The sequence below is a fragment of the Dreissena polymorpha genome, chromosome 4 (assembly GCF_020536995.1).
Source record: "Dreissena polymorpha isolate Duluth1 chromosome 4, UMN_Dpol_1.0, whole genome shotgun sequence".
Taxonomy (NCBI): domain Eukaryota; kingdom Metazoa; phylum Mollusca; class Bivalvia; order Myida; family Dreissenidae; genus Dreissena; species Dreissena polymorpha.
Window position 1 is genome coordinate 90,441,715 of NC_068358.1, and position 11,908 is coordinate 90,453,622.

Genomic DNA, 11,908 nt, shown 5'->3' on the forward strand with positions numbered 1-11,908 from the left:
AAGAAATTCATTTATTAAATGTAGAATTTTGTAACCTGAAATAGCTGTACACAACGCGTGCAAACCGTGGCAGTTGATTTACGCATGTTGCAATTGAACGGTCCTGCTTGGGAGCTTATTTCATCATATCTTTAAATAGAACCATATGCCGAAATTCATTTGACACTTAAGAAAATTTCAAACGTTTGTGTTTATGACTCTTATCGTCTATATTACACACCCATAATTTGGTATAAAAAATATAAATTTGGCATATATGTGATTATTGATTAATAGTCGATTAATCCAATTATTAATTGACAATGCAAACTAATTAGCAGGTGTTAACCGCGTTCACACCTTTTTTATTAATATTCATTTTCGGTTTCGTTACCGTTTTGAAGAATCCGCCATTGTTTTGATTTATTTATTGTTCAGCGTCCTTTGATATTTAACGACATTAAAAACGCTGTCGCTATTACTCATTGTTGCGGTTAACAAAGAATTCCAAACTGCGAAATGATGTTGCATCATGTACGCCAACTATCCAACCGGCTCTCATTATATTATTAGCAGACGACAAATGTTGATTCTGATTGGATGATTAAAATACACTGTTACTGTTTACGACATTACCGCAAGTGATCAGTGACTGATTAGATAATTGATTGCACTTTGTTATCGGATTATAAGCAAAACACAGCGTAGAAATACATAGTCAGCGTGTTTATTCTATGTATGTCTGTCAACAAAACGGGCTACCGCTCTTATAGATTTATAGTTGCCCGGCGGGCGTCAGCTGGAAAATTTCAGTAGCCCGATGAAAAATTTTGGTAGCCCCCGGGCTCCGGGCAATGGATTTGTCGGACACTGCGCTCCTCTCACTTAACTCAACGTTCAAAGGCACGCGCACTTTCACACTTTATTAGCGCCGTCTTTAATCTGTTCTATCTCTATTTGAAGAACAGATTAATGTGAACTTAATTAACAAAATTATTTTAACTTATGCAAGCTTGAATTAATATGTGACTACTTGCTATACAATCAGTATCATACGAAAATAGATCTTATTTAATTGTGGTTCCTTCTTTGAACTTATGTTGCCCGTTGACTTTAAGAATAGGTAGTGTCAGTAATAAATGTATTGCTCCAGATTCAAATGTTTTTTTTTAAGATATGAAAGATGCAAATTTGTCTTACTTATATTGTTTTCTGGTCTTTAATCTATCGTATATATATGTGACTTCCTGCTATTTTGTTGGAGAAATGAAAGATTCAAATGTGTCTTATTTATATTTTATCCATGTATCATGTGTATTCAGTGTCATGCAAAAATAGATCTTATTTCTTTATTTCCATCTTCACACTTTATAAGCGCCATCTATAATTAACTAAGTAAATTAATTAATTTAATTAAAAAAATTGCAACGGTGAGGTGGATCAATTCGCGTTGTTAATTGTTAAAGTACACACCACTTTAGCAATACATGAAATGAGTTATTTTGGCTGTAAATCCGATTTTTCTAATACCGTAGCCATGTTCCTGTGTATTGAGCTGATAAGATCACCACAGCAGGTTGCTAATACACAGTGTAGACTGAAATGAAATCAGTTATTTGGGCTGTAAATCCAATTTTTCCAGTACAGTAGCCATGTTCCTGTGAATTGAGCTGATAAGATCACCACAGCAGGTTGCTAATACACAGTGTAGACTTCCCCTGATTTATTATAGCATTTGTCATTTACCTGCTTGGAATAAATGACATATACCGGTATTCATTCGGGTCTGATGACGTTATGTTAAAGGTCATTTAATGCCAAAAGCTGGTTTTCTGACATAATTTTTCAATCATTTAAATTTAAAAAAAAAATGAAACAATGAACATATTGTCGCGATGAAACATGATTTATAAATCAACCTGACGGAATAGTATCATTTTTTAAAATATGTGTAATTTAATTTGCAACTCTCGCTTAACTCAACGTTCAATGGCACGCGCACTTAACAAAATTTTAAAACATCACGTGAAAATAAATATGTACATCTTTTCAATCCATTATAAACGGCACTTTTAGCTTACTTTCATGTAAATATGGAGAAATTGAGTGCTTTTTGGTGATTCTGTGCTGTCGAGGGAGTGCTTTTCGGTGGCCACATAATAGTATGAGCTTTATATTTAAACTTAAATCATTATTTAACAAAGTCATTGTTGACTAAATACATATACACTGTAACTCCAATATAGCGCGGTCAATGGGGTCCAAGCCGCGAAACAGCGTTATAACGGATCCGCGTTATAGGTTTTGAGCTCATTTACTGCAGGGCTATACAAAAACAGGTATAGAATAGCCTATAATATAGGTCATGTATATTGCCATGCTGTGTTGACGCAAATACATGCATATAAACCGAATCGTATCGATAACAAGATACATACCGCTTTTCTTATGTGCACATTTATCTGATAATCCAATAAACTGCAACATCACTTAAAAAATAATAATCTTGAACATTAATGACCATATATGTTTAAGAAATTCGTAAACACAACCGTACGCATATATGCCATTTTCAGAAGTGTTAAGAGTACAGTGCATTATGGGGCAGAGCTTTCATTGGACGAGCGACTTTAAATTTAGATTGAATGCAATACGACTCATGTACAAAAATTGTTTTATTGCGTCATACGCATGCAAAAAACGTGTTTCCCGGGGACTTTCTGATATCGCGCGAAAATGAAAGTGAAACTCTGTTAACAATTACCGGTACACTGCGTTCGCATGTAAATAAATCGTCTGCATTATTTAATTTCTTATACACGGACTGAAAGATTAAATGACATAATACTAGAATAATAATGAAATGACAGAAAAAAGTTGTTTTATACAGTATGCAGTATATTTCACGGCCGCTCATTTAATATTGTCAAACTGCAACCTTATCAAAGTAAGAATGTTTCAATCGTTTTGAATTACTTTAATTGTATAACTATCCCGCTTGCACTTAACTTATGGAAATTATCGCACTGAGCCGCTCTGATGAGGAATACATGTAATAAACACTGACACTCGAGTTTTTCACACCTTTATTGACATTACACAACAGATTAACACCAATTAGCTGTCGGTGTTGTTCAACCTCGAGGCGATTATAATCGGTTCAACGGACGGTTGAATAAAGCAATCAACATGTGATTGCCGCCATCTTTGAATTGTCTGAAAATACATGAAGTTGCATATTACGGATTTGAATCAGAAATCAAATGGAAGGTTGGAGAAAAAATGGGATCCAAGTACCGTCCGCGTTATATTGGATTCAGCGTTATAATGGAGCGCGTTATATTGGAGTTACAGTGTATACATCTTTTCAATCCATTAACATCTATCCTTATAGCCTACTTTCATGTATATATAGAGAAATTGAGTGCTTTTTGGTGATTCTGTGCTGGCGTGAGACTGCTTTTCGGTGGCCAATAAAAATACTATTGTGCTTTATTTTAAAACTTAAATCAATATTTAACGAAGTCATTAAATATGTACATCTGTTCAATCCATTAAAATCAGCCCTTATAGTTTACTTTCATGTATATAAAGATAAATTGAGTGCTTTTTGATGTTTCTTTTTTTTTTATAGATAGGTGTCTCATGATTATTATATCTCAATTCTATTTTAATTTAATCTTGTCAAACATACTAAATTATGAAATAAGCAATGAATATAGTGCAAACATGTACAAATGTTATAATTAGAGAGTAAGTTAAAAATCCCCCAAAAAGGGAAACGCCGCAAAAATTCCCCCTGCTATGGGTAGCTTCCCCTAAAATTGATTGAGGGCCCTGATTTATCCAATTTTGGACATTAATACCTCATAATAAACAAAAGGATGTATAAATATGCATGAAATATAACCATTTATAATTAATTTAATCCGTTTACACACAAAAGAAACGCAATTGTTCATATATATACAGTCCAACCCATCTTAAGCAGCCAGTCAAGGGAAACAGCCAAATTGGCTGCTTAAGCGGGGTGGCCTCTTAAGAGGGGTAAGAGGGGGTTGGGTCATAGGTAGTCTGGAGTTGATGAGTGGCCAACTGTTCAATTTGTTTATGAAAAAAATGGTAAATATGTGTACATGTACTAAACAATGTATAGACTTAAAATAATTTTATTTCTTCCTTTCTAAAATCAGCTATAATACAACATTATCATTAGAAAAAAATATTATATCCATCTTTCTAATAATCATCAATATCATCATCATCAGAATCAAGTCAATGAAAAATAACGTCCCAATGCCTGGCTTTATTTTTCAGTCAGCATTTTGCTGAAACATGACTGGCATGTATGAGCCAAAAAGAATCATTCTCATGATTCATTGTTTACACCATGCGCGTTGTATGGCCCCAATGCACTTAAGATGAGAACAGTTGTGAATCAGTTATGCGTGAATAACTCCCGTGTCACTATCAATCGATAATTTAATTGGTTAATTGCAGTTTTATGGCTTTGTAATACCTACCGCACGAATTGGTCCCGTCAGTGATCTCCTCCACGATAAAATTGCGGCCAGATACTTAAGAGACTGATAATAGAAACCGGGTGTAATCCTCCTGTTATTTGTGCTTTTCATGTATAATATTATAAAAACATTTTTTCGCCACGTAAAAGGTTTTCAAGCTTTTCATGCATAATTTTATAAAAACATTTTTTCGCCACGTAAAGGTTTTATCAAAATTAATATGGAAATCAATGTAAATATAAAACAAATATAAATGTTTTTTTAAATTCCCAAATGAGAATAATAATTTGTAATCCAAAACACACTCCCGATTGTTTTATGTTAACGAAACGTTTACAAATTCTAGCAAAAACAAGTCCTCATGTATTTCCTTTGTTCCGACAAAAGCGCGCAAAAATTATGCACCAATGTACAATATCACGCCAGGGTTTTTTTCCACTTTTTGGGAAGATAGCCCATGGCTTTGGAATTGGGAATTTTATCGGCATTTTCATGAAATTGGGAAAATAAATTAATTAGCCTTTTTTTCCACATGAAAAGTCCATTGATTAGGGAAATACTAAATATGATATAACTCTTTATAATCATTCAAATTAAAATAACAAAACCATATAATACTTTGTTAGATGTAATTGAATTGAAATTGAGATAAAATACGCATTAGACTTCTTTCTAAAAAAAAAAAAAAAATTTTTTTTTTTTTTTTTTTGGAAATTGGGAATTTTTTGCCACATTTTGGGAAAAAAGTATACTTTTTGGGATTGGGAACATAGCCGAATTTCGGCCATAAAATCGGGCCAAAAAAAACCCTGCACACCATACCCATGGAAAGCGTGGGTGTATTGATTTTTGGATAAACTTTGTAGCACAGAGAACATGTACATCAGTTGATTTCGGTTAAAAGTTTCATTGTTCTTATTAACTTTTAATTAGCTGATAATTGTCATAAATGTGTGCTTGAAATAGTATGATTCAACAGCTACAAATAATAAATTATAAATTAAGAATCTCTTTCCCAGTTATAATAGGTGATATTCGCACGTGCGGAAACAAAAAGATCAAACGGTCGCATATTGCTTTAAACTCGATAACCTGATAATCCGCCGCTAATTAATTGCAATTTGCAAACTGGCTGTCAAAATGTTTATCACACTATACGCTTCAGTACTACACAGCCTAATCCGCAGACTGGAAGTATGTATCGATTTTTTTCGCCGTTGCATTGGTGTACTTTTGCCAATGTACATGACTGACTTACTCCCGCGTGACCCCTCATATGGGGGAAATTTATGAGTGGGGGCAGTGTTTTTTTTTTCATTGCAATTTCGGGGCCGATATTCGGCCCCATTCATATCGGCCCCATTCCCCTAAAAAAAGAGTATATATTTTTGCCCCATTTTGTATAATAATCCCCTCCAGAGGTTTAATTTTTTTTATAGAAAGAACTGTCTCATAATCATGATAAATATATCTCAAATTTATTTCATAAAAAACTAACAAAGTATATAACTATGATTTATATTATTTAGAATTATTTTAAAGAGTAGTATTAAATAGTTTTCCCCAAATCAGTGGACTTTCCACATTAATTGCATTTTTCTCCCAAAATGGCCAAGAAAAGGCCTGATGTATCTATATTGTTTCAATATTTGTTGATAAAATCATTCCAATTTGGTCCATTTATTGATATAAAATGCTCAAAGTTGCCATTTTATCGATTTAAAAGATCCCAATTAGACTCAAAATGGCTAAGAAAACTGAGACTGTGCATGAAGGCTGAACTGTCTGAAACTAATGTTGAAAATATCCTTGATAAATATATTTTAATTTTAAGCAACAGGACAAAGACATTCAGCTGTGAATATTATATTCATACAAACATGTGTATTAATTTAATAAATATCATTACATATAAACAAGTGAATTTTTAATTTTCCCCTTTTCCTAAAAAATGACGCACTTTTTCCCCTTTGGATGGGCCCCGCCACCATTCCCCTATAAGTGAAAAAAAACACTGAGGGGAATTTTACATTTGGGATGCAAAATTGCTGGCCGCTGGCCGGAGAAACGGGGTTACCGCTTTAGGTGCATTTTATAGTGTTTATCGACGGTCGCGGCACAGACCTGCCGCCTACACCGGGCGACCGGCGATGAGGGGTGACGGTGACCGGAAGTAGGGGTTGGACTGTACAGAAAAAATTTAGTGCTTTTTTGTCTTCACATGAAGTGTCGGTATATTGCCGATATTTATCCAATTTTGGCCATTAATACCTCATAATAAACACAAGTTAGTATAAATATGCATGAAATATAACCATTTAAAACTAATTTAATCTGTGTACACACAATAAATAGCAATTTTTCATATATATAGAGAGAAATTGAGTGCTTTTCGGTCTTCACATGAAATGCTTTTCGGTTGGTATATTGCAGATATTTAACATTTTGGGCAAAATGTAGCATAGACATACAATCATATTAGCTGAAATAATTCGCGTTCAGAATAAATCTGAACGCTGAAACTCAGGTCTGTCAAAACCATAACGAAAAATAAATATAATATTATTATATCAATATGATTAAAATTGCAAAATAACATTAACAACTCATAAAGTTTTAGTTAATTAGTCCATTTTTACCTCAAATAGCGTCGAATTGAAGTTAACAGGCATAATTTGTTTCAGTTAAACTTCTGCTTAAATCGCAATACAATCACTGACCTCTCGCCATGTTATGAAATATTTAAATATCAACCAATCAGAAGAAGGCATTACGGTGTGATAGGCTGCGTTATCGATTAAAATCTACCTACGGTATACAGCGGGCACAGCGATTGGAATAGAAAATGTGAGTAGTGTGTTGATTTAAATTGGTCAGGCGTACAAAATTGAAAGAGTCATTACATAATTCTTACGGAACATTATTGAGAAATGAATTATCTACACAGGTATGTAAATATTATTGCAATCCGTTGATATTTACTGTCTGATATCGGGGCTTGAATGTTGCGCACCAAATTCCTTGCGCATCAATATAGACAAAGAAGGAAAACTCTCGCTATTAAAAAGATAGAGTGGACTATTGACGCCAAGAGTCTGCCAAAGCAAAAATCATCAAAAGACTCTTAGGCGGCAATTTATATTGACTAACAATCATATAACCATTAATAACTAATTAAACCTATTATCACGCACTAGAAACGATATATTGCATATATATAGAGAGAAATTGAGTGCTTTTTGGTTCTTTTAGGTGCTATTTGGTGATTGTATGCACCACGGACTCTAGATTACACGGATATGAAACGGGACCGTTACGCCAAATATCTTGTTGTGTCTAAGTCACGTGACCATGTCGTATCTGTCGATCTTTTATCGAAGCGCCGATGTTATACATTTGATGTACCCACTCACGTATTTTGTTAAATTATAGTTTCATTTCTAGGCCGATTTTGACAAATTATATATCATTAGAAAGCTTACGTAATGTAGTTTTCAGATATATAAATATATATTAAGTTTCTCTTCTGATTTTGGCAGCTCGGCGAGTTATAACTTTAACTTTTGCAAATATCATACCGTTTTGGAGTTTTAGAATCTAGATTTACGGTTGACATGTTCGTACTTTATACCGATTTGTAGCGTTTATATTTGGAGTTCAGTTTAAAAAATAACATCTTGCTTAGGAGAATAGAATTCTGTATATGATAGAAAAAAAATTGGTTTAAAAATGAAAGCAAGTAAGGAATGAAGGCGGAAATAAGTAGCGCGCGGTCCTAACGAACCGAACTGATGGCGATTATGCTTTTGTTTAGATACCGGCCATTGAATTTCCTTTGCCACGATTATTATATTTTTTATGGAATATATTGAAATATTTTGTTCTAGAGACATATCCATAAAGCTAAGTATTAATGAAGCTTAATAAATTTACGATTTCAGCTCTTGATTATAACACAGAAAGGGTGTTAATTTTATGATGAAACAGCGTATACAAATGTATAGCGGACCCTCTTGATATTTTTCGGCTTTGCATACTTCAAATATAATGGGTGTCAAAACATTCATCGTTTGTTGTTTATTATCAAAAAGGTAATTATGTAAAATTATATGAAAGGTTATTAACCATAAATTATCAATTAATTAAAATTATTTAAAGATTCTTGAAAATCACGGTCAACTGTCTATGCATGTATATTGAAATATCTTTATAAGTTAACAGAGTTATAAATATATAGAATTCTAAATTAAAACTCTGTATTATTTGTATTTTTCGGAAAGATTATATAAACCCCGTTGTGGTCAAATGAGAATGCTGTTTTTAATTATGTTGTTCCGTACACTACCATACACTCTTTATAGGACTACGAAATGACGGAGTTTTTTTACCGGTACCCGCTAAATACGTTAAATGTTAAGTATTAGATTTTTTAAATGTTTAAAATGTACATGTATAGGTATTAAGCACTTATAATTATTGTGATTTAGCTGGCTGACATCTATACAGTATTTAGTTTATGGCAATCTGTATGGGCAGATGACTATAAATGTTTTCAATACGCTACATATCTTATAAACGCAAAATTGAGTATTTGGCGTTACATTACTCCAAGAAATGACCACTAATACCACGAGAAGACATGGAGGTATCATAAAAAGTGTAATCTGACCAGACATTGCCACCTGTGGTTAGGGACCAATATACAAGTATAGGTCCCTGCTGTGGCGTATGACACCATAGTGTTATTTAGTATTGGTCGGCACAGTTTCTGATCATAACGAGATAATTGGTTTGTGCTGAACACAGGGGCAATAAAACCACAGATCTATCAATAAACAAGATTATTGAGATATCTTTTTTTGAACACCGCGATAAAAATGCTCAAACCATGGACTCTAGATTACACGGATAAGAAACATGGCAACATTCTCAGAATCATCACTGCTATATGTGTAATCACCTAACAATTCATCTAAAAATAATTTATATATTTGAGTTGAAGACGATGTACTGTTGTTTAAGTCTGAATAAACTATCTGTCTGTCTGTCTAAATCCAAGCCGTCATCGTCCCGGTGAAAAAAATCTGATTTTCAATAGTTGGACATGATGCCCTGATGTCAAAATACGAAATGACCCGCGTAACACGGACCGTGATTTTCAAGAATCTTTAATAAATTGATAATTTAAGGTAAATAACATTTCAAATAATTATACATAATTACCTTGTTGATAATAAATAGCAAACGATGAATGTTTTTGACACCCATTTTATTTCAAGTATGCATGCAAAGCCGAATAATATCGAGAGGGTCCGCTATATACGCTGTTTCATCATAAATTTTACACCCTTTCTGTGTTATAAACAAGAGCTGAAATCGTTAATTTATTAAGATTCATTTATAATAAGCTTTATTGATATGTTTCGTGAACAAAATACTACAATATATTCCATAAAAAATATAATAAGATGGCAAAAGAAATTCAATGGCCGGTTTCTAAACAAAAGCATAATCGCCAAGACCGTAGCATCAGTTCAGTGCGTTAGGAACGCGCGCTACATTTTCCCGCCTTCATTCCTTAATTACTTTCGTTTTTAAACAATTTTTTTTTCTATAGTATACAGAATTCTATTCTCCTAAGCAAGATGTAATTTTTAAAACTGAACTCCAAATATAAACGCTACAAATTGGTATTAAGTACGAACATGTCAACCGTAAATCTAGATTCTAAAACTCCAAAACGGTATGATATTTGCAAAAGTTAAAGTTATAACTCGCCGGGCTGTTGAAATCAGAAGAAAAACTTAATATATCAGGGTTTTTTTTGGCCCGATTTTATAGCCGAAATTCGGCTATGTTCCCAATCCCAAAAAGTATACTTTTTTCCCAAAATGTGGCCAAAAATTCCCAATTTAAAAAAAAAAAAAAAAAAAATTTTTTTATATTTTTTTTTTTTTTAGAAAGAAGTCTTATGTGTATTTTATCTCAATTTTAATTCAATTACATTTACAAAGTATTATATGATTTTCTTGTAATTTGAATGATTATAAAGAGTTAAATCAAATTTAGCATTTCCCTAATCAGTGGACTTTTTGTGTGGAAAAAAAGGCTAATGAATTTATTTTCCCAATTTCATGAAAATGCCGATAAAATTCCCAATTCCAAAGCCATGGGCTATCTTCCCAAAAAGTGGAAAAAAACCCTGTATATATTGATATATCTGTTTACTACGTAACGTAAGCTTTCTAATGATATATAATTTGTCAAAATCGGCCGAGAAATGAAACTATAATTTAACAAAAGACGTGAGTGGGTACATCAAAATGTATAACCTTGGCGCTTCGCTGTACGCTAATCGTAAAAGATCGATAGCCACAACACGTTAAAACGCGCGGTGGTAAAACATAAAATGTGTATTTCTTGTGTTTAACTCGCTATAAATCCATTAATAACAACGGGAATATACTAAAAGTTATATTTTTTTTTAAGTGGAATTAATAAGCAACAAGATAACGTATAAACCAATAAAATCGGATGAATAGTTTTTGCATAAGATTGAATTTACTACAGTAAGGGTCAAATACTCGATTCATCTCCTGTCAATATACACTCCGTGTATGCACCTATCAGTTCATATGATACCGTTGTTTTTTAACTTATTTTTGTGGTGTAATACATGCAAATGGTATTTATCCAATTAGTATTACAATAAATGTCTTCTGTATAAGTACTATATACTTAAACATATCATGCTAATCCTTTCAATCAATAATTTTTCATTTTTCTAGATTCTTAATTGATGGTGTTGCACAATACTTACCCCACCCACCGGAGCAGAGCCAAAACATTTTGACATATGTTTCTGACAATCAAAATGAGAAGGCTGTTACTAAAAAGACCTTACCAACATAGAAATCACAGATTAAAAAAAAAGAGTAAATTTACCTTAATTTATTTTTTAATCGAACGTTCTTTTAGACAACAAGAAACAAAATCAGCCGGTAACGTTGCGAATATGGCCGCTTCCGTGGGCATGTGTTTGCGGTGAGTACATAAAAATTACTCCGAACAGAAATTTCGGCGGCTACAATCCAGTGAAATGTTGGATCACCAAAAACTAACTTAATTATCTCTTTCGTTTTTTTCACGACTTTTTTTCCCTGCATGTTTTTGATTTTGAAAGAGTGCATTTGCCGCATAAGCTTGTATTGCCTTGATTTGAATTTTACCCGATTGCGAAAACTCGTTTATTTTGCAAATATTAGGTGCTGTGAAACAGCGCACAATATTATTAGGTGCTGTGAAACAATGCACAGTTGTTATATAAATGTCAATATCTTGTAAATGGCACTTATTGCTTTTTTTTAAATCAGAGTTTATTTACAGGTCCTACCGGCCTCTTCACG

General features: G+C 33.0%; 1 protein-coding gene across 2 annotated transcripts in view; it reads right to left on the minus strand.

Moving 5' to 3' along the window:
• The window catches only part of LOC127877335 (ATP-binding cassette sub-family E member 1-like), a 47,957-nt gene extending 36,370 nt beyond the window's left edge, over positions 1–11,587 (minus strand). For both annotated transcript variants that reach the window (XM_052423073.1, XM_052423072.1), the window contains exon 1: positions 11,448–11,587. The gene's annotated coding sequence lies outside the window, so the exon portion shown is untranslated. The remainder of the gene's footprint in view (positions 1–11,447) is intronic.
• Between the last annotated feature and the right edge of the window lie 321 nt (positions 11,588–11,908).